General features: G+C 39.9%; 1 protein-coding gene across 5 annotated transcripts in view; it reads left to right on the forward strand.

Moving 5' to 3' along the window:
• CNTN1 (contactin 1) overlaps positions 1–26,513 on the forward strand; it is a 265,155-nt gene that overhangs the window by 79,057 nt on the left and 159,585 nt on the right. For 4 of the 5 annotated variants that reach the window (XM_075744721.1, XM_075744711.1, XM_075744701.1 and 1 more), the window contains one exon: positions 1,050–1,095. The exons of the other annotated variant lie outside the window; for it this stretch is intronic. The gene's annotated coding sequence lies outside the window, so the exon portion shown is untranslated. The remainder of the gene's footprint in view (positions 1–1,049; positions 1,096–26,513) is intronic. 5 annotated transcript variants of the gene reach the window in all.

Below are 26,513 nucleotides of genomic sequence, written 5' to 3' on the forward strand. Positions count from 1 at the left end.
AAGAGAAACAGAATAGCACGCACATGTGGACTAAGCTACCTACAAAGTAGTACAGTTTTGGAGCCTGAGTGCTTGGGTCTTTTATGTCACCCTTGAAATTAGCATTGGACCTTATATTTCTGAAAAATTCCTTACCTCACATTCACGTACTTAAACCATTGTCCATTTGGCTATTAACACAACTTAAAAAACCTTTATATAATAGGGATGAACTACAGTTACAAAAGGAAATACAGGTGTGTGAGTGAGCTGGAAATCTGTTAGTTAATGTAGCCAACTTCTGAAGTCAGTACTCCATATCATATGATGTGTTTGGGTTGCGCTAGATCTTGGAAGCATTTGAAAAATTGCAAGTAGTGCCAGTGTATTGTAGTTCCTACCTTGGATCCACTGATCCAAACATGTAGTGGATATTACACCCAAACTGCTAAGAGAGGAAATGGAGATTTGGAGATACTTTGACAGTATCTGCAGCTATGCAGATCGGAGAAGATTTGGGAAGAAGAAATCAAAGCAGACGCCGAGTAAAGATTTTTGAATCATTCTGGAAGGGCATGCCAAAATTTGCTGGATGAGGACAAGTGTAAGGAGGGATCAGAAGAGATACTATAAAGGGAAGAATGAAATGTGTTAGAGAAAGCAGGAGTTTGGAGTATTCCAACATGTATCTGAGCAGGCATCACTGTAATTTACTGCAGGAGAGAGCTCTAGGATCAAGTTTTTGTGATATTAATGACTTTAAAAGTAGCTAAATGTGCACCTAAGCTTATTTTTAAAGGTGGTATCTCATAGCTTGTGTATCAGGTAATCAGGAAAATTAAAACCACACAAGCTCACTGTGCTGTTAAGGTTTAATTTTGGTAGGGTTTTATTAATATGTCTTATCTTTATGCAAGAAAGTGACTAACTGGAAACCCACATGTTTATGAATTGCAGGAAACATCTGGGAAAAGCTGATTATGAAAGTATGCATAACATTCTAACAAAACTGGTAATTGAAAAAGTGAGAGTTGAGTAAATAACTGAACCGTATCTTTATTCAATTCTAGATACTGCCTCTGGATCTGCATTGAAAAAGACTCCACCTTGTTAGAGGTTGGTGACTTCTTTTTTCAGCTCTTACATCCAGTTTTAAAATAATTATTTATTACCATGTTTAAGTAATGAAGATATGAGCTTCTTATTAGCAAATGATTAGTCCCAGTGCAATGGAAAAAGTGGTAAAAACATTGTTAATTCAGAAATTTATGCCGAACTAATGCACAGAAGCAGTGTTGTGCATTTGACCTCATCAACGTGATTAGTATTTAAATGTTAGATATATTGAAATATAAAATTTTAGCATTAGGTGTACTGGCAACGTGTTTTGATTCAAATACTTCTCTGTTATCCATCAGTTCCTATCTGAAGGTTGGAATAGTCTGTATTTCTGAGATAGTATCTGCCATGAAAGCCGCACCAAATGAGCTTTTTGTATACATTGTACCGAGGCATAGGATCTGATCTGTATTTTCCTTGACTGTTCAGAGCTGACCTTCTGGCTTCTACAATGTATATAGGTTTGAAACATGTAAGGTGGTACCCAGTGATCAGGTCAGAGCAGGCTGAAGCCCTTCCTGACCTGGCTCTGTATATACATACTGTTGGGCAACTGGGAGCCATAGCTCAGTGGTGACTGTATGCACTATATGAATGTGGACTAACCGTGAGGTATCTATAAAGTCATGTTGCACCGCAGTAAGCAACATTACATGCCTCTGATGAAGCTAGTCTGGTAGGACAGACAATTGAAATAGCAGTGGCAGCTCAGCTGTGCATAGTGATTTCTAATCTGTCTAGCTGTGTATAGGAATATGCTTAGATTTCATTAGGGTATGTAGGCATTATTTTTTCCCCCTGAGGATCACTTAAAGGTTGCATTAAGTTCATGTATATTCCTAAGAAAGACTATCATTTAAGTAAGAACATAAACAAGAGCCATTTTAATACAATTTTGGAAACAGTTTTCAGGATATGGTTTGGAATGCTTGAAGTGAAATCCACTATTCCGTTGTAGAACAGGACCAGAGGAAGTCACAGCTCCTAATGGCAGAACACGGTTCCTTGGCTTAAAGTTATTTAGCACCGACATGTTTAACTTCTGTGTCTTTTACCTTCTATAACTTCTTTAATTTTCTGCTGCTGGACAAGGAATGCACCAGCTCAGAGTAGTGCAATAATGAATCCTGTAGGTACCTACCTCTGGCCGAAGTCCTTCTGGGAGTCTGAACCTTGGTGGCTTCGACTGATATATTGACAAACTGTTTTGTCGAGTATTTGTGTAGTACGGAACCCAAGGGATCTGTGCAATATACGCAACAGTAATTCTTCTTATGCATTGTGGGGTTTTTTGTGAAATACCTCCTTTCATTTCTGTTTTACATATAGCTTCAGTTAATTTTAATTTAATGAACAAAGGAATGTAGATCAGACTTAATTTTGTAGTCATTGTTAGCTAACCTGTCTGAAAAAATAGCCCCACATATCTCTTTTTACTGTTTAATTTATTCTTATAGAGTCAAATATTTGTCTGACTGTTTTGTCTGTTTCTAAATTACAATGACATGACTTTTTGTATACTGTATTGTTCAGTGCTAGTGAAGTGGCATATGTTGTAGGCATATTTTCAGTATAAATATTTTCTACCCTTAGAAATACTGTTTTTCAGATAATGTCTTTGGAATGAATGTCTTTGATTTATCCCATAATCTCTGGAGACAGCTAACTCTTCTGTTCGGCTGATTTTATTTATGTTCTGGAAAGCTGATTTCTACACTAACAAAGACATAAGCACAGCTTATTAATAGTTAATTTGTGATACCAGTTGCCTGATCAGAGTTCCTGGAAGTTGGTGGGTGTCTTTCCATTTGGATGACAAGTATGGAATAAAGCTCACTTCTTACACCTTACTGCGTATGGGATACTATTGCACTGTGCTTAGCGTCATACCAGACTGTAATAGTTCTGGTCCTTACACAAACTGTTCTTAGGCTCCTACTTTGATGTACAGTTCTAAGTGAAGTTTTTTATCAGCCAGATCTGACAGAGCTAGTAGCTGGCCTTGTGTGGCAATGCAGGAGGAGAGCGTTCTTCTTAAACCTGTAGCAATGCACACTGCTGCAAGCAGACTTTCATAGTGGTTCTGTCCTCTACACTTATAAATACACCTTATTATATCTGTTTTACCTTGGGCAGGTGTTCATGAGACAGATCGTTTGTTCCTGAAACCAGTTTTGTATCTGAGATGAGGTCCATCAAATTGATTTCATGCACCTTGTTTGAGAAAGATTTTTATCCACCTTTGTTGCACCATTCCTCACGCTCAGTTTTCCACGTACATGTCATACTTTCCTTACCAATAACCCCATAATTGGCATGGCACATGCTGTTATTCTCTTATTAGAGAACAACCATTCCCCTGCTTATTGTTCTGTACGAGTGAGCTCGTGATCCCAGGAGCAGCTGGATATACCTGATGCTTTTTGTTTTCATTCAAAATGGCCACAGTCTCTTGCTGTTTCTAATTTATAACTGCCATCAGTAAAGATGAATATTACTTTTATTCTTTGGCTGAAAAAAAAGGCAAAATGAAGGACTAAGATCCTTAAGGAGGAGTGGGAGGTGGAAGTGCAGGAGTCTGCAGTTCCCTGCAGTGGCAGGTAGCATTGCTTGTTCTCCTGCTGGGATAGGGCACCTGCCTGCGAGTCCATCAGGTAGCTGTGGGTCTCTGCAGCTGCAGCAAGCCTGCAGGTCAGATACAATGTCTTATATGCAATTCCCCATCCAGTACTTTTCCCCAGGGGAGAAAGCAGCTGGGAGTAAGCTGTCTGTCTCCTGCACGGCTCTCTCCTGAGCTCCTGGAACACAAAGAGGGAGCGGGCCACATGCTAAGTGCATAGCTCTGATCACCATCTTTTGACAGTGCCTGTCATGTAAAATGACAGGCAGGGGGGAGGGCAGCGCAGCTGTAATGCGACATTACAGCCTCCCTTTTACTCTCTGACCTTACGGGATTAGACAGCCTCGTGTAGGATCTGCCAGTTGTTCGTGTCTGGTTCAGGACTGGGAGAGACGCTGAGCCGTGCTGAGCTGCAGCAGAGGAGTGCTCTCTGGTAGGACTCGGCACTTAGAAGGACACAGTTTGGCTGCAGGCAAGCAGCATGAGCTGCCTGTTGTGTGCCTCTCCCACGGTCTGATTCAAAGGCATGATTCTGTGATGTGACCAGGCATGGTGACTGTCATCTGTTTGAAGAGAGAGTTGAGAGGCAAGTATATTATCCGGTGGGTATTCAGCAGGAGTAATGGTGTTGTGTTAATTATTGCATCAATTGTAGTAGCTCATCTAACAAAGCTCTTTGAAGTATGCTGTAAGCTAATTAAATATCCGGACATTCAAAAGTAGTGCTTTCTATATATTGCCGTATTTCTATGATGCAATGCAGTCTCTTCTCATTAAAATTAAGCACTGCAATGCCCCAAAGTATAAACAAGTTAGATGATACGTGTTTGGATGTAACTGTTGCTTCAGACTAAATACTTCTCAACAATCTTGCAGAATTCAATTTGAATATGTTCAAATGAGCAGAAGCAGTTCAAATCAACATTTTCCTGGAAAGGCCTTCATAGGATATATTCTGTTTATTATATATTAATTTCTATAACTATGCAGCTGCCTTTTATATCGGAGGCATTACTTTCAAATTACTGAAGTATTTTAAGAGTGATGCTCTTGGTAAAAGCATAAACAAAGTACAAAGGCCAGTCTGTTTTCCACATAGTAGACTGTTGTTGGAGAGTTTGTGCCAGCCAGTACAGAGAGTGCAATCGTGTCTTATTCCTCTCAAGAGAGATGAATTGCTCAACTGCCTCAGCTCCTGCTGCTCCACATTCTTATCCTTGAGCTGTATTGTTGGAGTGGTCTGCTCCTCTTCACGGAGCAGCCAGTGTAACTGGCAGAAATGTAAATGTATAGCATTGTCTTCATTGAAGGGTCTTCACCTGTGAGCTGTTTTGCATATGCACCAACTTTCCCAACAGTGAAATTAATTTTGCTTTTGAGATTTTTTTATTTAAAGAAAACCAACAGATTCTTTTTCAAACAGTAGCACTATACACAGCAGTAGCTATTAAAACTGTTACAAATTTGCAGAGACTGCTTTATTGATTGATACACTGATACATTGCAACAGCCCAGGTAATTTATCTTGCCATTTTTCTGTTCAGAAAATTTTGTTCAAGGTTGTAATTTCCTCTAGTAGTTGACACAATAGGTACTGTGAAAAGAGAAGGTATGTCCAACTAAGATCACCTGATTCAAGTGTATTTCTGTCTTCAACTCATTTTACTGTGAAGTAGGTAGGACTGCGTACCTTCAACAATTAATCTGTATTTTTAAAGTTTGCCTTTGCAGCTACGTTCATGCTTCAGTGTGGTTACTGCTGCAGTTTCTTAACACGCCTCAGTACTGTTACACCCACCTTGGGTTAAAATGTGACTGGCATGCTACTGAAAGGCACCCCCTGAGTGCTGCTGCCACTGGCGATAAAACCCTGTGACTTTGGTAGGAACAATATTGAAGCATATATGTAGCTATTGCACAGCGTTGAATAGGATCGTTATCAAATCAGCCGCAAATACTGCGGGTCAAGCACAGGCATTTCCTAATGGGGAGTGTGCAAAGAAGTCTTTGCTAGACTGGGTCACAAAAGCCGGTAGCCTTGGAGGAAACACGGTAACTGGAGTGACAGAGACTGTGTGTACAAGTCACCAAAATAACCCGTAGCCCTTCATTTGCGAAGGGAAATTAAGGTCGTGTTTTGCTCTAAAGAACTACTTGTTGCAAAATCAACATGTTTCATTGCAGATTAGGAGTGGGATCCCTGCAGATGCTCAGGATGCTTCCCTTGTTCACCTGTCAGCACTCCGCACCCCCTAGGCAGGGCCAGTGGGAGGAACGTTATCCAGATGTTTACCAGCTGCTGGTATTGATGCTGGGGTCGAGTCATGGATATCACCTCTTTTTTTTTTGAGGAAGGAAGGGTCTGTGTCAGGCACTTACATCGCAGGGGTGCTGAAAGCTATTTGAATCAAGGCAAGATATTAAGGCATTTATTTTTATGTGTTGCTGGCTTTCACAAGTAAGTAAGAAGAGATTCATATGGCTGAAAACAGAGTGTACCAAATGACCTTGCAGGACTCTTGACATTTTGGATATGTGACTGTTTACCTTGCATCAAGAACAGTGTATGTTTTTCATTAAAAAGAGACTAACTCTGCAAAAACCTGCTTACTGGAGCTTCCAAGAATTATGCAAAGCAGTAATTATTCATAGATTTTAAGACACAGAAGCAATCCCTAGACAATGCAAACCACAGAACCTTTCCCTGATACAGACATTAATTTGAACTGTATTTTTTTTTTTTTAATGATGTCTCAGATACTCCAGTTGTTGATATTTGCAATTTTAAAAATGCTCATTAACTATAAAGGGACTCTAGATTAAGAGATCAGAGATTAATGTTTACACTACATCTTCTTCGACGATAGGCTGGATGAATCCTACCCTGTGTTAAAATATATTTTAAAATAAAATAAATTAAACATTAAAACATTATAGATAGTGTGAAATCTATTATTGTCTGTTGGTAATTGTGGAATGTGCTATTTCATCTTAGCTTTCTTTTGGATAAACCATATAGACTGAAGTTCTTCAGGTCTTGCCTGAGGCAAGTTTCACAAATGTGACAATATAAGTCTCTAGAAATTTTTTGTAGTCTTAAACATCCTTTTGAGGTGTTGATTCAAGGATTAAATGCAGAATACTAGTAATGACTTCACTAACGTCATGTACTGGTCCTAATTATACCAAATACAAAAGCATAACTTACATATTAATTCAAAGGATAATTACATATTAGTGTATAATTCTCCTACTTATCTCTTCATGGATGGCTAAAACTTCACAACAGAAGTGCATATTCAGCTGGTTTCCTGGTCCTTGCTGACTTTGCTTCAGAGCTTTTTGGGATTTTATAAATAAGATTTCATGCTAATTCTTTAAAATAATACCATTCTAAAATTGAAAAAAGGATGACAGAAGCATATTTCTTTCCAACCAAGAGCTGGATAAAAATTTGATCCAGATATGAATTATAAATGATACACTAGTGCCTACCTAATTTTGCAGATGGGGTTTAACAAATTGCTGAGTTACATATGCTCTGCTAATCCTGAATCATGGTAATTTAAACAGCAGTGTTGCTAACTATTCCTTATCTCTTTTCTGTCATCTGCATACATCTACATGTCTGTACACACATATATTCATGCATATACATGAGGAAGCTACATTTTAATTGTATTGGTCTCTTGTTGTTGGTACCCATTGTAGTTACTCTGGTGGATAAAATAGGTTCAGTGATTTTATTTTCTTCTGTCCAGAATAAGCTTCAAATATTCTCAATAATCTCCTGTAAAGTATTTGACTAACATGCAGTGTATGTTGGCTACTGTTCTAACCTTTGAAAGTCTCTCAAAAACTTATTAGCATCTCCCTTTAAGTGCAGAGCATTGCAAATGCCAAAACAACATTAAGATTTCAGTGATTACTTCTGCAAATTAGATTAGGAATCACTGTGCTGCAGCTGCAGTAACATAGAAAAATCTAATATTAGTTTGAATAATGGTGTTATGAGTTCAGCTTCTGGATGCCCATCAGGTGTGGACAGGAGAGAGGCCATCTGCTGTCTACTCTGCACTGTTCTCCTGCTGAGAAGAACTGTGTTGGCAGCTGATGGGAAAGCAGTGAGGCTGTTTTGGCAGAAGCCAGGTCGGTGGTTTGTTCTCCCAGGAGATCAGCTATAGGGTAGTTAATGGATCAGAAAGGTGGCTTCCGCAGCTGCACGTGAGACTTGTGTTAGCTGGATCATCTGATGTTCTTGATAGACTTGAGTCTGCCATCACCAGAGACTCACTGCAGAGCGTTTCTGGAGAGCTGGACACTTTTTTCATCTGAACAGTGGCAAAGGAAATCTGCTTGGCCAGAGAAATGTTGTTAGAAGTGGTTTTTCTCTGGCTGCTAGAAGTAGGGGGGGTGTGTGTGTGGCCTGCAGGGACTACTTGTTTTTACTAGAGATAACTTTATTTTGAAACTTAAATTTATTTCTAGAGCTCTGTTAAAAAATAGATATTCAAAGTATAAAATTGTGCAAGATAATGTATGTATACTGCTGTGGGATACAAACTGATCTAGATAGTACAACTGTTTCCTATCTCTACTTTTCTGTTGGGATTTTTTGTTTCATTCTCCTCCTTTCCAAGATACCCCATTTTTCTTAGGTCATTTTTCTCTCTCTCACAGTTTCCTTCCTTCTGGAGTAATTCCTTCCACTGAAATCCAATGCTCATTAGCCTGACATTAGAAGCAGGATTTTAGGCAGGATCTTTCTTGTCTCTCCCACCAGCAGTTATTCTCTTCTCTTAGACTTGCCTAAAGAAGGCAAAGCAAACCAAAGATATGAGCTCTTTCATCACATCTGCACCTTACAGTTCTTATGAGTTCCTTCCTACCAGCCTGTCCATTACCCTAGCAAAAAACCTGCCTAATGTAGTGAGTAATTTTCCTGTGTAAAAAAATCACAAGTGTGAAGCACTGATGGTGACAAGCCTGGCAGCTACACCATCTCTCTACCAGGTCAGCACAGGGAAAAGAGAAAATGGCAGCAGATGCCAGCACATAGCTTTATGCCACAGACCAGATTGCATCTTGAAAATGTTCCTCCTTCTGTATCATGACAGAGCTTGAAGATGAAAATATTATTCTAAATTAAAATATTCTTCTAATTTAAAATATTCTTCTATAGCCACAGCACGTGTTGGAGTTAATAAAGAATTTAATCTTAAATTAAAAAGTAATAGAAAACTGGAACAATGGTGTATGTTTCATTTTATGGTGGTTAAGGAGCTTCAGCTTTATTTGTCTTTCAAATACATTTTGAAGTTCAAACTCAGGTGAAAGGTGTGGCTTATAATTGAAGTCCACCTCTTGCTTAGGCTGTTGAACTTTGCTTTCTTTTGTGGCTTATGCACGTTCTGGGTGCGTATGTGCGTGCATGCATTTTTGTGCCTGCGGCACTACTTGACAAAATTCCTTGTATCAGTTTTTGTAGTGAAATTCAGCTGAGCAGTGTTGAACCAACTGGTCGCGTTCTTGTGTGGAGAAGTCCTTGAAGAGCAGTACGTATGGTAGTGAGATCTCAGGGCTATTGTTAAAAAAATTCAAGTACTAAAGTAACACATTGACTTAGATGCTTTAGTAGGCCACATGTGAGTTATTAAAGAATACGTTACTGAGCTGCATTAGCTTGCTGTCAGTTACTTCCCTCCTGATAACTAATTCTCACAAAAATTGTTTTGAGGATCGTATTTAAGGTGTGGGAAGCCACTAGTGTATTTCTGAGCTCTCTTCCACTTGTTTTATAGAACAATGAAAAGCCATACTTTTCAGAGTGAGTGATGTTTGTGCAGGCTGGGAACACGTCTGTGTAAATTCGGTGTCAGTTCTGTGAGCAACATCTTTATCACAACCTCTGTTTTGACAGGAGGCTTTCATTTAGCTTTGTATATTCATTTCATTAGAGGCATTTGCATGTAATAGCCAAACTGCATCTGGGAAATTGTGACAGGAGCAATCACACTGTGGATGACTTTACAAGTAAAACAAGCAGCTGGTTGCCAGCGACACTGCTCAACTCTGAACACCGCCTCTCAGAGTGGGGCTGGGAAGGGGAAGGTGGACATTCCCCACGAGGAGCGCAGGTACCAGAAGGGCATCAGAGCGTTCTTCAGAGGTTTTCCCTGACTGGAAGCCAAGTGAAGCAAACAAGGAAACTTGTTTGTCTGAAGTGCTCAAACTAGTTCTTCCTCAGGGGTATGACTAAGAAAGGAATAAACACTCATGTGAGTTTTAAGAAGAAAATATTTAAGCAACTCTGGGTCTTACGGAGCAGGATTTCAGAGGCTTGTGATTCAGGTCAAAGCCAGCCCACCCTTGGGGATGGCATGGAAGACACAGCAGTAGGGTGGAGAGACAGGAATCCCATTTGAGCTTTTCTTTCAATACAGAGTAAAACTAATGCTTGTTTATATTCATGATAAAATTTAAGAAAGAAGTAAAACCCCTGAAGACACTCATTATAAGTAGCTAATAGCACAGCTCTTGCAGCTGGTTTGTCAACCACTCCAGCTCTTTGCTCTGGCTGGTGTAGGCAGAGTCCTGGGAGTGTGTTCAGATGTAGCTATGGTAGAAACCACCATCAGTTTGTTCACATCTGTTCACATCAGCCTCAGAGATGTGCAGGGGGCAGAAGTATCTCATCACCCATTTAAATTGGTTTCTATTTTGATGAGGGCCTACAGTTAAAAAAAAAAGAAATTAATACAATTTAAAGACTTTTTTGATTTTATTTCATGCTTTATAAATAGTTACATACACATATACACATTATATATAAAAACTATAGTGTGTAAGGTATATATAAAATTCAAAATACACATTTAAAAATATAATTTTAATGTATATTTAACTATATTGTGCCAGGCATTTATGTTATGTATGTACCTCAATAAATTTAATAAGCTGCTAAAATTTTCATAGAGCCTGTGTTGCCAGCACCACTAATGTAATGAAGCTTTAATGTGGTGTAACATTTTACTGTTTCCTAAGGAAACAACGTTTGTACAATCACTTTCTGTCTGTCAGTCCTCTGCATCAGGTTTTGAACTGCTGATCTAGCTCCGGCACCATGGGAGGAAAGTCTTCTGTGAGTCTTTAAGATAATTAAGTTCTTACAAGTTTCATGATGGCCATGGCTCAGTAAAGAGGAAAAACCCAAATCACTGCCCTACTGAGTGGAAAGCTGTTATATATTCTCCTTGGCAGCAGACAACATGTACATACCTCCAGGCTAAGCACAGCAGGTGCTGTCTCCTGCCCAGAAGAGATGTCAGAAAGTACATGTGGTGGGAGAGAAGCTGAAATTGTTTTGGTTAAGGGGTGGGAGAGAAGTAGGACTCAAATCTGTAGGAAATTGGGTTTCATTGCATCTGTCGGTCACAGAACAACTCATTACATTATTTTTTTTCTTTTCACCATTCATATTTCAGTTTTCAAGTAATGTAATTACTGAATTCACCAAATGCGCAGTTTGAGAGATAAGATGCCTCTGAGATGAGAATGAGTGGGAAACTGAGAGTCTTTGCACATTATGCTTAATGCAGCTAAAGCTATTTGCTTCATACTTTAGAATTATTAGCTATGAGCCATTTTTTGGTTTTGTTCTCTGACACTAGTCTGACTTGCAGCCTCAGAAATCTTTTTTACTGGTCTTTGAAGAGATTTGCAGTAGTGTGCACTAAGATGTGAGAAGCATGTATCTCCAGAAGACTAAAAAAAATCTCAGTAGGGAGTCACAGTGAATTTAAATACTTACATATTGGTATTACTCTGAGAGCTAGTAATTTATGTTCTCATTTTTATTAATATCAATATATTCACTTACCATATTGTGACAAAAGGATTTGAGTACTATAAATAATTTCTAAAAACAAAGCATAAAATTAGTTCAGAAATCTTGCTTTTATAAAACCTTGAATGACCTTGGGCATCAAACTAACCTGAGCAAATAAAAGTGGCAAACAAAAATCAAATGTGCTTTCTGCAGGCTGAGTGAACAAAACAGCCTGTCAGAGTAAAGTTTGCTAAATTTGGCTTCTTACAGGCAGGCAGAGATGCAGGTTCCCAATGTTGGGGAGCCACGACTGCCACTGGCCTGCTCTTGTCCTCCTTCAGCCTCCCCGGTGTGTGTGGTAAGATGTGGAACGCAGAGAAACTGGTATTGCACCTAAAGCAGAATCAGCTTTAATAAAGAAGTAGAGCAAAGACGAAGACCTAGGAGCAAAAGCAAAGGTAAATGATTTGGCAGCATAAAGGCAGTCAAATTTGAGCATTGTCAAGCGGAAGGAAAGATAGAATGGGAAGATTAATTTGAATAGTAGTGTGCATTGCTTTCTTTCAGCAGCAATCATTGCAGAGAGCTAGAGATAATGTTAAACAACTCAGGAAAAATATTTGTTCAATGATGTACAATAAAAAATAAACATTCGACTCATATAAAGATTGGAACAGGTTAGACAGTGCCTTCGTGCTTGAATATGTTTAGTTCTTCAAAAATACGATTAGGTAGACATTTTAGAGAAATGTTTTGACACACAGGCTAATTATTGTACAAAGTAAATAGTTGATTAGGGTAGTTCATTTTGCAGATGAAATACTTCTAAGGAAGGTATAGCTGGAGAACTACAATATGGTCAACTTCTGTTGAAGTGTATAAAGTTCCACTTATTCTTTCAAATAATACTAAAAAAGAAGTGACATAGTAATAGAATTATTTAAAAAAGTAATTTAAAATTAGTAAAAGGAAACATATTTTACTTAGTAAACTATTTACTGAAGTCATCACCGCAGTATATTATAACTAAAGAAGTTTAAATTCCAAAGAACAGTCAATGATTATTTCCTCAGAGAGGGTAAGAGGGATACATTTCTTTGTGTTTAAGGGCATAAGTTTAGAAAAGGTTGAGGACAAAGGTGTTCATTAAGGAAATCCAAACATTTTTCTCTTTATTATTCATATTCAAAACCCGCCTGGATGCAATCCTGTGCAACACGCTCTTAGTGATCCTGCTGTAGCAGGGGGTTGGACTAGATGATCCCTTCCAACCACTACCAATCTATGAATCTGTGAATCTCAGAAAGGAGGAGAAGAAAAGGCGGTAAAGAGGAGTTATACAGGCCTCATCTCAAATCAGGACATAGCTGGAGCATGGCATATGATGTCAATGTAGTCATAAAATATGGAAAATCCTACATGTGATCTAATTGCTGGAACGCTTGTCTTTCATAACATCTGTTCCATCCTCAGTTCTTGCTATCCTACTCTGTTAATTTATAGCTTGTACTGTACAAGCCAGCTTACGCAATGCCATGGCATGTTAGAGATGTCTGATACATGTGTGTCACCAGCGCAGATACAGGAAGGACCGTTATGTTGCGGCCACATCAGGTACTGCTCTCTCCCAGCAGGCTGGGCAAAGCTCTACTGCTGCTGCTTCCAGAGCTGAGTATCTCTGTACAATCCTGCACTGCATGGCATGTAGATAAACTTTATAATCTAGATTGTCACCCTATTTTACTTTGTAAAGCATTTGCCTCAAGTTTGGGAACGATGTAGAAGTGCATATAATTAATGAAAGGTTCTTCAGTGGTGTTGTGGGGATTTTCTGCTTTTTATTTCATTTGGTTTCTGAAACCTCTAGGATTAACCTTCAGCCTGAATGAATCAGGCAATCCATTTACGTTCCACCAGCAATGCACTGTCTTTTCAGTAATTCAAATATAATTTGTTTTAATACAGTTAATGATATTTGCAATCATATTTTCTGATGTTGAGCTATATTTCATAGAGTTGAAACGTCATGCAACATGTAAACAATAAAATAGCCTTGACATGTTTTCCTAGTGTTTGACTCCTGAATATGATGCCCTTTTGTTCTGGTTGTTTTGCATGCGCCATGTAGGCAGAAGGAGGTGGTACGGTTTGAGATTAAAGGTTGTAAGTATGTAATGTTGAAACCCATAGACATTACTTTAGGAACACTAATAATCTAAGCATAAAGGTAGTTGTGAAGGCTAATTAAAAATGTGTGTTCTACAAATGGGCAGTGGATAGAGAGATGGGAAACGGGTGTCTCTCTGAATGCTCTGTTCACTGCAGTAGAACCTAGCGTTTGCTGACTGCTCAGGGAGAGGAGAAGAGAGGTAAGAACCCACACTGAGAATTTGGTAGGTCACATTATAAAAGTGTCTGGAATGCAGACAGAGCATTTGAAATGTGATTTTATGTGAAACTCCTCATCTTAGATTTCACTCCTCATTGTAAAGAATTCATTTAGAAGGAGAAATCTCTGTCTAACATAGGGCAAGTGACAGACGAGAGGTGTAGGCAGAGGTTTTATTATCAGGTACTGGTGATAATTTTATTGGACTCTATACTTAAAATGAAATACTTAAAATACATATACAGAGAATAATATATCTGAAATAAGAGCAAAAATTAAAAAGCATTATTCAGATGTAGAATAAAAAGAGAACAAATGATTGATGTTGTTCTCAAAAACTGCTGAAGATCAATTTATTTGGGTTCTTCAGAATTCATTCTGCTGCAGCTAAATCCAATTTAAATTATATTACAGAAATTCAAAGCCTCTTCCTTGACCATTACTGTTTTCATGGCTGGTGGAAAAAGAAGGAAGATACATACTTCCAAAAAGCCTTGTCTACATTTCAGCCTGAATACCATGATTGTTTTTTTATAAATTTTCAGCATGCTGAAGAAAGTCTTTGGTCAAAAGAGAACAAATTTCCCTAGGGGACTCTGAAGAGGTGCACTGCTTCTTTTAAGCAGATGGGTAAATAGCTTTTGGGAGTCTTGACAAGCTGTGACAAGCTCACGGCCTTAGAGGCAACCTGTCCGCGTCAGGTAAGATAAAAGGGACTGGAGATGGATGGAGGCCGCATCCCTTCCAGAAAGATCACAGAGGCTTGCCGTTTCTTTGTCCATAACTACTGTGATCAGCTCCTACCTACTCCAAAGGCAAACATCACCAAGATACTCAGTAAGATGCGTTCCTGTGTTTCTTCCTTTTCTTCTACAAATTGCAAGTGAACACCCAGATACCTAGCCCAAGTCTTTGTCTCTGGAGGAATTTGTGCAACTGCTTATTCAAGAATATCAGTAAAAAAGAAAATGCATAAAATGCATTTCAAAATCAGATGTGGAAGACCTGGTTCAGGGTTTGGGTTCAGGTCGGAAACTTGAATCTCAGCCTTACATACCAGATACAGATTTTGTGACTATCTAGCTATTTGTTATGTATTGGTTTTAAGTGTGCTTGGGTCCTCAGTGGATTTTGTTTTTCCAAATTAGTTCCTATACAAGTTCTTTGTTTTACTTGGTAGTCTCACAGAAGAAAGGAGCCCCTTGGAGGATGTATGATAATGGTGTAATATTGAGGCAAAGTTCTGGCAGGATTTTATGGATTACTTTTATAATGCCTCTACTTGATTTTCCCATTATAGGCTTAACAAAGCCAAGATTATCTTAACCTAAGTATGTCAGTCCTGTTCAAATGCAGTTGGGTTTTTTCATGACGAAAATTAACATTTTTAAGTGCTTTGCTGGATCAGGTCCCAGATGATTGTTACCTCTTTCAAATGAGTGTTTTAAAGCTTCCTTGATCATCATAATAATGGAATTATACCAATAATTATTAATGAATAGTATTACTCTGTAAATTCCCCTGTGAATCTAACCACATACAGGAATTAGAGCCTCAGTTCCAGTATTTCATAAATGTGCCTTAGCAATCTTAATGCAATTTATTTACTTTCTTGCCTACTAATAATGCATTTGTTACTATTTCTGGTAAAGAGACATTGTTTGTGATTTGGAGGTGGAATGTTTTGATCACATGGGGTTAGATAACAACTTCAAAACCACCCCTGTGGAGAAAAACAAGACAGTCTGAGTTGGTTTTTTAAAATTACCCTTTGAAAAGGTAAAATCTCTTCAAATCTAGAAAGAAAAGCAGCAGACTGAGAAGTTAGGGACCTAACCTTGGATCTAGGTCTTTGTTTCAGTAAAAATGAGAATCTGAGAATAAGAACTACTTTAGTAAGTGACAAACCCAAGGCCTGGTCATTTTGACAAGCTTTTCTTACTTTTCTGTGGACATTTGTACAGCTCTTAGAGGTGAATGTTGAAGAAAAATTGCAGCACAAACCCCCTTGATCCTTCCTGGTGACTTATGCATCCCTGAGTCTTTCATCTCCGTTGTGATGAATGTGCTGGGGAAGAGCCTCAGGAGAGATACTGCAGGCGTCCATTGCTGCCAGCGGTGAATTTGAATGCTGAAGCAGGCCAGGACCAGTTTTGTTCTGCTTGTGTACAGCTGCACATATATATATATATATATATATAAAATGAAATGCTACTTGGTAGTCTTTTTAAAAATTTTATTTTGATAAACCCAGTATGAGGAGAAATGCAGTGAAACTTATGCACATCAGCACCCAGGATATCTCAGCTGTTGGAGCGAGTCCAGAGGAGGGCCACGAAGCTGATCAGAGGGATGCAGCACCTTTCCTATGAGGACAGGCTGAGAGAGTTGGGGTTGTTCAGCCTGGAGAAGAGAAGGCTCCGGGGAGATCTAATTGCAGCCTTCCAGTACCTGAAGGGGGCCTACAGGAAAGATGGTGTTTATCAGTGAGTGTAGTGATAGGACAAGGGGTAATGGGTTTAAGCTGAAGGAGGGTTGATTTAGATTAGATGTTAGAAAGAAATTCTTTACTGTGAGGGTGGCGAGGCACTGGAACCGGTTGCCCAGAGAGGTTGTGGATGCCCCATCCCTGGAAGTGTTGAAGGCCAGGTTGGATGAGGCTTTGGGCAACGTGGTCTAGTGGAGGGTGTCCCTGCCTGCAGCAGGGGGGGTTGGAACTAGATGATAACTTTAAGGTCCCTTCCAACCCATGCCATTCTATGACTCTATGATTCTATGATCTGTTTTCCTCATCTAGTCGGACGATGTGGAGCTGAAGCCCTTTCTCGTAGCAGCAGCAGCTTCTGATAAAGCCCAAGGCTTGGGTGCCTGCTGCAGCTGTGCTTGCCACAGGTCTGATCACAAACGCTACTCCTTAGCTCCCTGTACTGGCACTGCTCCCAGCTCAGGGTTGATTGGTGTCCCAGAGGAGAGGCTTGATGCCATGCGTGAAGGGAAACCAGAAAGGGCATGGGGAACGTGACTGGAGTTACATGTGAAGTAAGTGGCATGTGTTGTAGCACCATGCAAATACTGAAGTGACCAGCAGATAGGGAAGCACAAAAGTCAGAGATGCTACAAGACTTACTTTCTTTTTTTTTTTTTTTTTTTTTTTTTTTTTTTTGGCAAAAGAATGGTAGGAGACTGAATTTTTTAAAGGAAAATCCAGGAAAGTGACCCGGTTTGACTGAAGGGCAAAGGCTACCATGGAACAATGTTCCAACTATTTGTACTGCTATATGTCCAGAGAGGTTTTTAAAGTATTCTTTTAAAATTAACAGTGTAGGTACTTTCCAGACACCTAGTAGCACTGCAAAGAGAGTCATAGAAGCCACATATTTTCTCCAGTTCGTCTCTGGTGGTTTTGGTCTCTGGTCTTCCTCCTGTTGTGACAAATAAAATCTTGTTCTGTGCCATCTTTCTGACAAGTCCAAGACTGCAGAGCATTTGATACTGTTTATTGGTTTCCTCTAATACCAGTTTCATGCTTCTTTTCTTGGATGAGACTACATATCGAACTAAACAAGCCATCAAGCGTACTTATGTCTTGAGAAGTGTTCCTTGGTAACAAAAAGATGGACTGAGAAGTCAGAGGCTTTTTTTTGTAATCCATGTATGTGAAGAGCTTGCCTTTGTTTGTAGAACTGAGGTAACAGAGCTTTATCTTTTTCCTATCTGACAACTCACTCAAATACACCAAACGGGATTTATAAGATAGGTTTCATTAGGACACAAGTTAATAAACTGGAACAAGTATCTCATTAAATAGGAAAAACTGTAGGTAAACCACATTAAAATAAAAGGCTTTGAAAACCAGTCATTCCCTCCGTGTCCTTGCAGAGCTGTTTTTTCCTCCAGTATGATGGAGCAAACAGTCTACAATCCCCTCCAGTTGCCCCTGGGTTTGTAACCACTGAGTGTTGGCTGCAGATCTGTTCCTTACTACAGGCATGTCCCTGATCCTCTCAGGGATTTCCTGCTTTTCTTGGGTTACAGGGTCCCAGCTTGCTGTGTGCCCCCCTCCCCAGCAACTAACCCCACACTGCATGGCAGACCGCGTCTGGGTGGGTGACATCCTGGGAGAGGGACCCCCCCCCGGGAAGGCAGAGGACACCGCGTGAGCTTGCCCAGCCTGGGGAACAAAGCCTGCGGAGAAGTCTCGCTCTTCTCCTCCCTCTGAAGGTTTTCGGTCCCAGCCTCCGTGTGCCAGGGCAGCACAGGCAGCTGACCCAACTATCTCCTGCCCTCCTGTACAAAATACACCATGCACATTGTTTTTACTGAAAAGATACAAATTAAAATGTCATACTGTCTATCCTTCAAGGTACAAATATGTCACTGAGGAAACAGAGGTGGAGATAGAGGACATGGTGAAACATGAGTCATCGGAGAGTTGTATAGGGTTTGTTTTTGACAGACTGTGTTGTCCTTCATGCAGGGTGTTCCTTACACAAATTTTTGTCAGAACAGCATAGTCGCTGCCCGTGATGCAGTACAGTATTTATTGCTTACTGGTGCAAACCCACCTCCTCCATCCAGCCTTACCTAGGTGTGAGCAAGAAGTATTTTTGTGTCCCATTTGGTAGGCACAATTAAAGTCATACCGTTTCTTTTAAAGCAACAGTGGCGTTCACTGATATCTCAGCTTGCTGTTATGGAGATAGCAGATGTCTTTGTATGTCTTTGTGATAAACATAACTAATTACTATGAAACAATCATTTCCCAGACTTGAACAACCTTGCGGTCTTGCAAGCTAACAGAAACTGCCTGTAGCTCTACAGCAGAAATGGAGCCTGTAGGTTAAAAAAAAAAAAAAAAAAGACTTTTCAAACCCTGACCACAGTTTATAAGCTTGCATGGGTCATTTAAATGTCATTAATTTGTGCTCCATGTTTTGTGCAGCACAGCAGCAATTTTGTTTTATATTAGGAAGTGAGAGGAAGACTCCAGAAAGAGACATCTAGCAAATTCAGTGCTCCCATCGCAAAAGATTGCCAGCTTTTTTAGAGGTGATAACAGTAGTCTGGAAATACCCTGGTAAAATCATAATTGAATTGTCCAGAAGATTCCTCTCCTTCTTTGTTGTCATGTTATCTGAGGACATTACTCAATCTGATAGGGACAAAACTTTTTACATGCTTTTTGGCAGAAAGTACACTGAAAACAGGGTGAAGAGATGGAATATGGCCAATTCCACTCTTAAGTTCAAGATTAACTTACTTAATTCTTTCCTCTTTAGAGAACACTAAATACATTTCTGTTTCTTTCTGTAATGGATAAATTCTGTTCTTTATTTTCAAAGTTGTATGCTTACAGTTCTCTTAATTTAGATCATCCTCATGCTTGAACAGATAAATACTTTCTATGTGAAATTTGGTGAAACTTCTATAATAATGAAACTGATATAGAACAGGTGGGCTGTATCAATCACATTTAATCAAATCTCAAGTGACAGATGGTATGTTTGTAATTGTATTTCAGGATCTGATCACAGATTCATTATTTTTCAGTACCCTTAGCTTGTACTGCTCTTGGAAGTAAAAGCTCTGTGTACAGAACAGAGTCCATCACTTTTTGTAAACCCTAAAAATTACACCCCCCAAGCATACAATTAAGCTAACATATAATATCTTCTTATATTCCTCAGAAACTAAAGAAGTCTTCACCTGGGATAACTAGGAGGCTTGGATATTTGATATTTTGGTACAGATTGTGCTGTTTATTAATGTTGCTGCTTGCCTTCACAGGCATGCTATGGTGGGTTACTGTACATGTCCATGAAGCTATTCACTGCAGCTTCCTTTCCTTTGAAACACGTTTTGTGTTTGTCTGTCAAAGAAATAGTCTCTGTTGCCTGTTAATACTTCAATGGTAAAATAAAAAAAAGGTTAACTTTTATAAGCTCAGAGGCCCAAACAGTTAATTTTCAATTATTTACCTGACTAGTTAGATGGAGAGCTATTAAAAGGCAGTATTGCAACTGCTACCTTTTGCTGTCTTTTAGCTGATGTATCCTATAAGGCACAGTATTTAGTCTTACAGTTTATATGGAACATATTTCCCATGTTTGTCAAGAAGCTACTGTTAGTTTTTGCAGACCTCAGTAAGTCAAAGAAGAGTTTTCTGGACGTTTTATTTAGTTACTCTTCATAGGAGCATCTGCACTGCAGCAAAGCAATGTGAGTGTGTCTACAAGGGGTGGGAGAATGTGGCAGTCCTTCAGCCATCCCATTATCTGCCTAAAAAAAAATAATTTTGGTCTTGGGACTATGACAGAAAAAAGAATTAGCTAATGGCTAGAAATACTTAATGTACGTTAAATTGTTTAGCTGCTTTTGTATATATATCTGTGAAATGTTTAGCTTAATTTTTGTGTATTAAAAAAAGTCAGTGAACATTTACATGTGTGTATGTAAGATATACGTATGATACTATCATCTCATTTAGATTTAGTTTGGGGGTTTTTTTTGGTTTTGATTTCTACTACCAAAATCAAGTAACTGTGCAATATTAGTCATTTGACCAAAAAGTATTTTTCTTTCAGAAATAGATGACATCCATTCAAAGGTTTCCTTCATTTGTTATTTACATACTTCGTATTTACTCATTCCAAGGCAATATTCCTGCAGTATGACATGACAACATTTCACTTTGGGACTTGAAATTGAGCTCCTGCTTCCTCAAAGACAACTATTTTTTTGTCCCAGTTAGGAATTTCATTTTCGTTTCTATTTCTTTTAAAATAAGCAAACCAGCTTGCACACCCTGTGTAATGTTTGCAACCCTTCATGTTTTATAGTTCATATGCTGCATTTCTCATGAAGTGCTGACCACTATTCCTTTATCTGTTCAGAGAAAGTTTTAGACATTCGCCTGTTCATTCAGGTTCCAGCATCACTCAGTGAGAATATCCTGTTCTCTACATGTTAGTGAAATCTCACATGAAAACCCAAAAAGCTTATACAGATTATAGTTTGGAGAGGAGGGAGTAAAAGCTGTGTAAACTGATTGCACTGGTATAGGTTAAAAAACAAGAGTTAGAGGAAAGAGAGCTTCTCATGTGAAGGGACTGACAATCTTGGTTTGGTTTAGTTTTGGGTTTCCCCCAAAGTGATGAAATTTACAGATTTAATTGAGTTCCCGCTAAATTCTCACTGACAGCTCACACTTTTCTACTGTCATTAATTGCTAGGCTCTTCCCCCTCCAATCTATGATGCATATTTAGCACTGCTCATTTTATATTATCTGTGTGTTTGCAGTTAGCAATTTCTCACAGAACATTTCAAAGGAGAGAGCGGAGGATTGAAAACATGATTGCTCTTGGACCTGGGGATGGATATTACTGCAGAGGAAGATCCTTCCTGGGAGAACCTGAATCTTTGATTCAGTTTTTATTTGGAGGAACACTTGTTCACAAGCTAAAAAGGACTGCTTTTGCAGATTGTACGTTGATTTTCTGTCTGGTCAGATAGGACTAACATTGTGTGTTGTGTGGTGGAGCATCTGTTGATTCAGAGAACTGTGAACAAATGGAGATGACAAAGTTAAAAGCCATGCTCTGGCGAAGAGGAGAGAGGGCTGTGTGCCGGTGGTGAGTAGCAGAGGATGATTGTCACTGACAACGCAGGCTGTTGGTGGCAGGAAAGTAGGAGGCTTTCTGTTTATTTTATGTCACTTTTGCTTCTTTACTGGCAAACTACTGATCTAAATTGACCTGCATTTGAAAACACTGGGTGGTACTGACTGGCAAGTATGTTTGACATGAGGATGAAAATTAAATACTGGCCTCCCACCTCAGTTTTCCTGTGATTTGCACGCAGCCAAATGCTATCCCATGCTGCGTATCACACTGACATTTTCTTCATTCAGAAGTGTAGTGTGACATGCAGAGCTAGCAGGGAATGGAGTAAAATCAAGCAAGCAAATAATGTATTTTTTTTAGCATTCAGTGGGTTGTTGTGGGAGAAGGCACCCTCATTTCCTCCATCAGTGTGATGGGAAGAACAACAGTCCACTCTGAAAAGTAGCTATGCAGTATGCCCTCTCTGAGCAGTTTGCAGCCTGAGTAGAAAACATAAAAAAACAAATGTGAAGATTACAAAGTGAGCAGGAGAAAAACTCTTCTGAGTATTTTGTTCTTTGTTATGAGTATTAATTTGCTGCAGGCAATGTAAGTTGGTATCTTCATGGTTTGGCATCTGAGATGCTTTTCCAGGGCACCAGGTTAGTACCTGTGGCCATAAGATCTTGCTGGTCCCACCAGGCTGTTCTGCAGGTTTCTGCAGTTGGCTGGGTGCTGGGGCCACATCGCTGCAGAGCTGCTGGCTGCAGCAGGCAGAGGGGCAGAGCAAGCACGCCAGCACTGTCCGTGATTTCAGTCTGTCCCTTCTGACATGTGCTAAGCTCTGGGGATGTCAAGAGCATTTTAGAGGTAGAAAAAATCACCACTACGGTTACCTGAAAGCAGGAGGCAAAAGAAAATAAACTGTGTGACGATGAGTGCTGCTATTTCGATTCCTTCTTGCTCCTTGCCTTGAACACCCTGTTGACTCTCTGTCCATTGAGCTACCTCCAGGCTGCCACTGAGTCTCTCTTGTTCACCTCCACCCAGTTTTACCACACCTGCTTCCTGGTGTTTGCGCTCTCCAGCTTGTCCTTGCCTGCTTGGTGGCCTTCCTTTCATCATTCTGCTGATATCATTGACATTTTTGGTTGGACTTTCAATTTCACACTCTTTCCATAGCTTCTGTTCCCATAGCTTTAGACCAAACCTCACATCTCTTTTACATATTTCTTTTAATTGCCTTTCCCCCCCCGCTCCTCTCAACTCAAGTGTCCTTGTGGAAAATTTCATCATTTTTCATTCCTGCTCATAGCAGATGTCAGGATCCTGGGAGCACCAGCAGGCTGTGCAGCTCCTTCCCCCTCTGAGGACTTAGCTCCCAGTGTTCAACCCAACTCTAGATGGAGCTGTGTAGCCTGGGATCAGGTTTGTAGGAAAGCTGTGAGAAGCCTTCTCCCACTTTCCTCTGGGAGCTGCTTTTAGAGCTGGCCTTGCCTGGGACCTTGCCTGAGCTGTGTTTCAGCTGCACCTCTTTCTAGCCAGGCACCTTCCTGCCCCTGCCCCTGCCCCTGCCCCTGCCCCTGCCCCTGCCCTGCCACCTTCCCATCTTGGCAGGGCCACAAACCCGCTCCGTCATCCCAGGGAATTGGTTGAGTCACCACCCCTGGAGGTATTTAAAAGATGTGTAGATGTGGTGCTTAGGAACATGGTTTAGTGGTGGACTTGGCAGTGTTAGGTTTATGGTTGGACTTAAGCTAACGTCTTTTCCAACCTAAACGATTCTATGGTTCTATGATCTGTGATCACAATGGCCTTGTCCATTGATCCTTATGGCTGCCCCAGTTGCAATCAGACCAGCCCCACGCTGCTTGTTTGAGGGCCACAGGCTTGTGCCCTAGGAGTGAGGGGCTACCCGGCTGCCCATGGTCCCCGGCTGCCTGCACCCCTGCCCTCACCCTGTGGCCTTCTCCCGCCTGGCCCTTTTCAGAGCAGCCTCAGCAAGATCTTTGGATGCAGCAGTTTGTTTCTTGTTAGTATGGTAAACGGCTTGTAGTTAAAGCATTTCAGTCAACTGGAAACATTCATTGGCTTGAACTGCACACTTAAAGAGCTGGCAGCCCTGAACTTGTTGCTATGCTCTGCACAGGGAGTGGCCTTGAATTTCTGCTCACGCTAATGGATATTCAGCTTTTTCCACTTTTCACCAAAACACATAATTCAGTTGATTCCTGTGGTGTTCCCTGAATTTTTGTCAGTCTTTGGATATCGGAAGGGTCTGGCTTTAAAGCCAGGCAACCCAACAGGGAATTGCTACTGGGTCAAGTATAAGAGTTTGCTTTGTTTATCCAGTGATGTAAGTTGTTAGTGTGATGAATGAGGACCAATAAACCCAATGAAGAGAGTTCTTAACTAATGATGGGTGGAAAAATCAATCCAGAGGTCAGAAACATCATAGAGGAAGCACGCACAGTAGAGTGCAAAACCAGCAGTAATGAGGATATAGGAAAAGATCATATCAAACAGAATTTTTGCTAAGCACCAGAGCTCATAATGCATGCAGAGGTTCAGTGCTGTAGTGGGCTTGGGCTGTAAGCCCCAGGAGGATGATGTGACCAGAAAACCAGGTGAAGCACAGACGTGAAGCACAGAATTTTCCCATCAGTATTACAGACAGTCTGTAGAGGGATATACTGCAGCAAGTCATGCTGCACTTCATGCTAGTTTTGAAGCAGCAACTATTTGAAGTAAATCACTCTGTAAGTGTGGGAAAGCGTTTGGAGGGAAGTTTTGTGTGTTATCTTGGATACAGCCTTTGTTGCTGTTTGGAACCAAAGCCCTTAGAGAACATGAAATTGGTACTCTAGAGCTCTGCATGTGTGGTGAGTTCTTGAAAATCAAATGGTGTTTTGAGTAACAACTGCCTCATTTTAAGGACCACCACAGAAGGAGAAAAAAGGCTTCATATAGAACATGTGAAAATACACAGAGTATCATTTTTGGTCAGTATATATGGAATCTCTTTAATACGTGAAATATAGCAAATATATATAATAGTCTGTAGTCTATTGTAATAATAACTAGAGGTTTTTTATTCTTTAATACATAATATTTAAAATTGTGCTATATAATAGAATAGAGTATAATATATGTAGTAGGGACATTATATTGGCATACAATTTATACAATTGTATTAAATATTTTGATAGTTTCAGAACAATGATTGAAGCAAGCATTTTCATAGAATTAGTATCTTTGATATCTCAGAACACTGACTTAAACAGTAAAGCAGAACAAGCAGTTGTTTTGTTGGGGAACATGTTTAAGTATTGGTAGCAAAGTCATCCATAGAGGAACAAAATCATGTTTTCAGCTTAAATGGCTGAACTGGCAACCTTGATTTTGTTCAGCCTCATATGACTCCTCCATAGGAAGTGTGGGCCAGTGCAAATTCTACTCCTGACTCCACAGGTTCTCTTCGATAACCTTGGTAGATTCCCAATCTCCTATACCCTCCGGTACTGTTGATCACTGTAGCAGCGAAAAGCCACAGTCATCAACCAGAGACCCCTCTGAACAAACAAAATAAAAAGTCTGTCCCTCTCTGAGTGAGAATTACTCATAAGTAATTATGAGTGGAAGTATAACATAAAAGGCAAAGACAGATGGGGAATTGCAAAGGAACAGTGAAAGAAAATCAGCCATGAGGCTAGATAGTGGTCTCAGCTTTCCTGAGCAGCCTACGTGCTGTCAATTTTTTTGTAATTATCATAGCAAACAAGATTTAAGAAAGGATTTGAAGGAGGGCAATGCAGTGACTTTGCAGGTGTTGCAGAGAGTTCTTCTGAAGCATGAAGTGTAATGGGAGGAAGCACAGAAGTGCTTGACTGAAAATTTAACAAGGGGCTAATGAAAAATAACTTACAGACTAATTGTAAGTTAGCTGTTCAGTACTGAGTGAGAATAATAATGAGAGCGGTCCATGGAAGTGAACATGAAGTTGCTTGTCTTTGAGATACCAAAGAAGGGAGCGAAGGGATGCAAGGAGAGAGGTCCCACGGTCAGAGTGATGCACCAGAAGAATGGTCTTTGCATCAGCACTCTGATTAGGTGCTGTGTTTGTTCAGGCCAGAGGAAAAGATTTTGTACTAATGTAGTCCTGACATGATGAGGATCGGGACAAGGGTATTAACAAAGTGCATATTAAAAGATTGTATATGAGCAATATTGTGCAGAAAGATTCGCAAGACTTGGTCTGGATTTGACGACCTGAGGATGATCTGGGTTGGAGATAGTATTCAGGCAGGTATCTTAAATGGTGGGCTAGATGATGCCACTGTACACAGTGATTCAGTAAAGATCTAGCATGATGAGTTTGTAGGGGTGGGTAATAAAAACCCTAATTTGGCTGTGTTTAACTTGAGCTGATGCTTGAATTTACGGTATCAGAAATATTGGCTGAGATACCAATATCAAAAGAGTGAGGTAGTATCAGAGTAGAGATGTAGCATCCAAAGAGGAGATGGTAGTTGACACTGTGTTTACAGATGAGATTGCACCAGAGTGAAGTTTTAAGAGGAAAGAACACCAAATAATTCTCTGCAGAGCATAGACAAAAGCATGATTTTTTTCCATTGAATGATGTCCAGAGCAACAGTTAGGGAGATCAGGATAAGACTGTGTCAAGGAAGCCAAAACTTCAAAAGCAAAAACTTAGGTCTCCTAACCATGAAAAACAGTTGGCATCTCAGGAGGAAAGAAGAATGAGCGCAGTTCCCGAGGTACAAATGTTACCATTTCAAGAGCTGCTACGCTGGAATGCAAAAGGTAAAAGCCAGCAGGAAAGGAAGAGAGAAACTTCATGCAGTAGTTTTAAAGCTGTGTAGAGATGAAAGAAAAGAGGAACATGTAATGATGTCTGCAGAAGCAAAAAAGTCTAAGGGAAATACTGGGGAGTATTTTTTTCTTTGTGAAAG

Source organism: Balearica regulorum, chromosome 1 (assembly GCF_011004875.1).
Source record: "Balearica regulorum gibbericeps isolate bBalReg1 chromosome 1, bBalReg1.pri, whole genome shotgun sequence".
Taxonomy (NCBI): Eukaryota; Metazoa; Chordata; class Aves; order Gruiformes; family Gruidae; genus Balearica; species Balearica regulorum.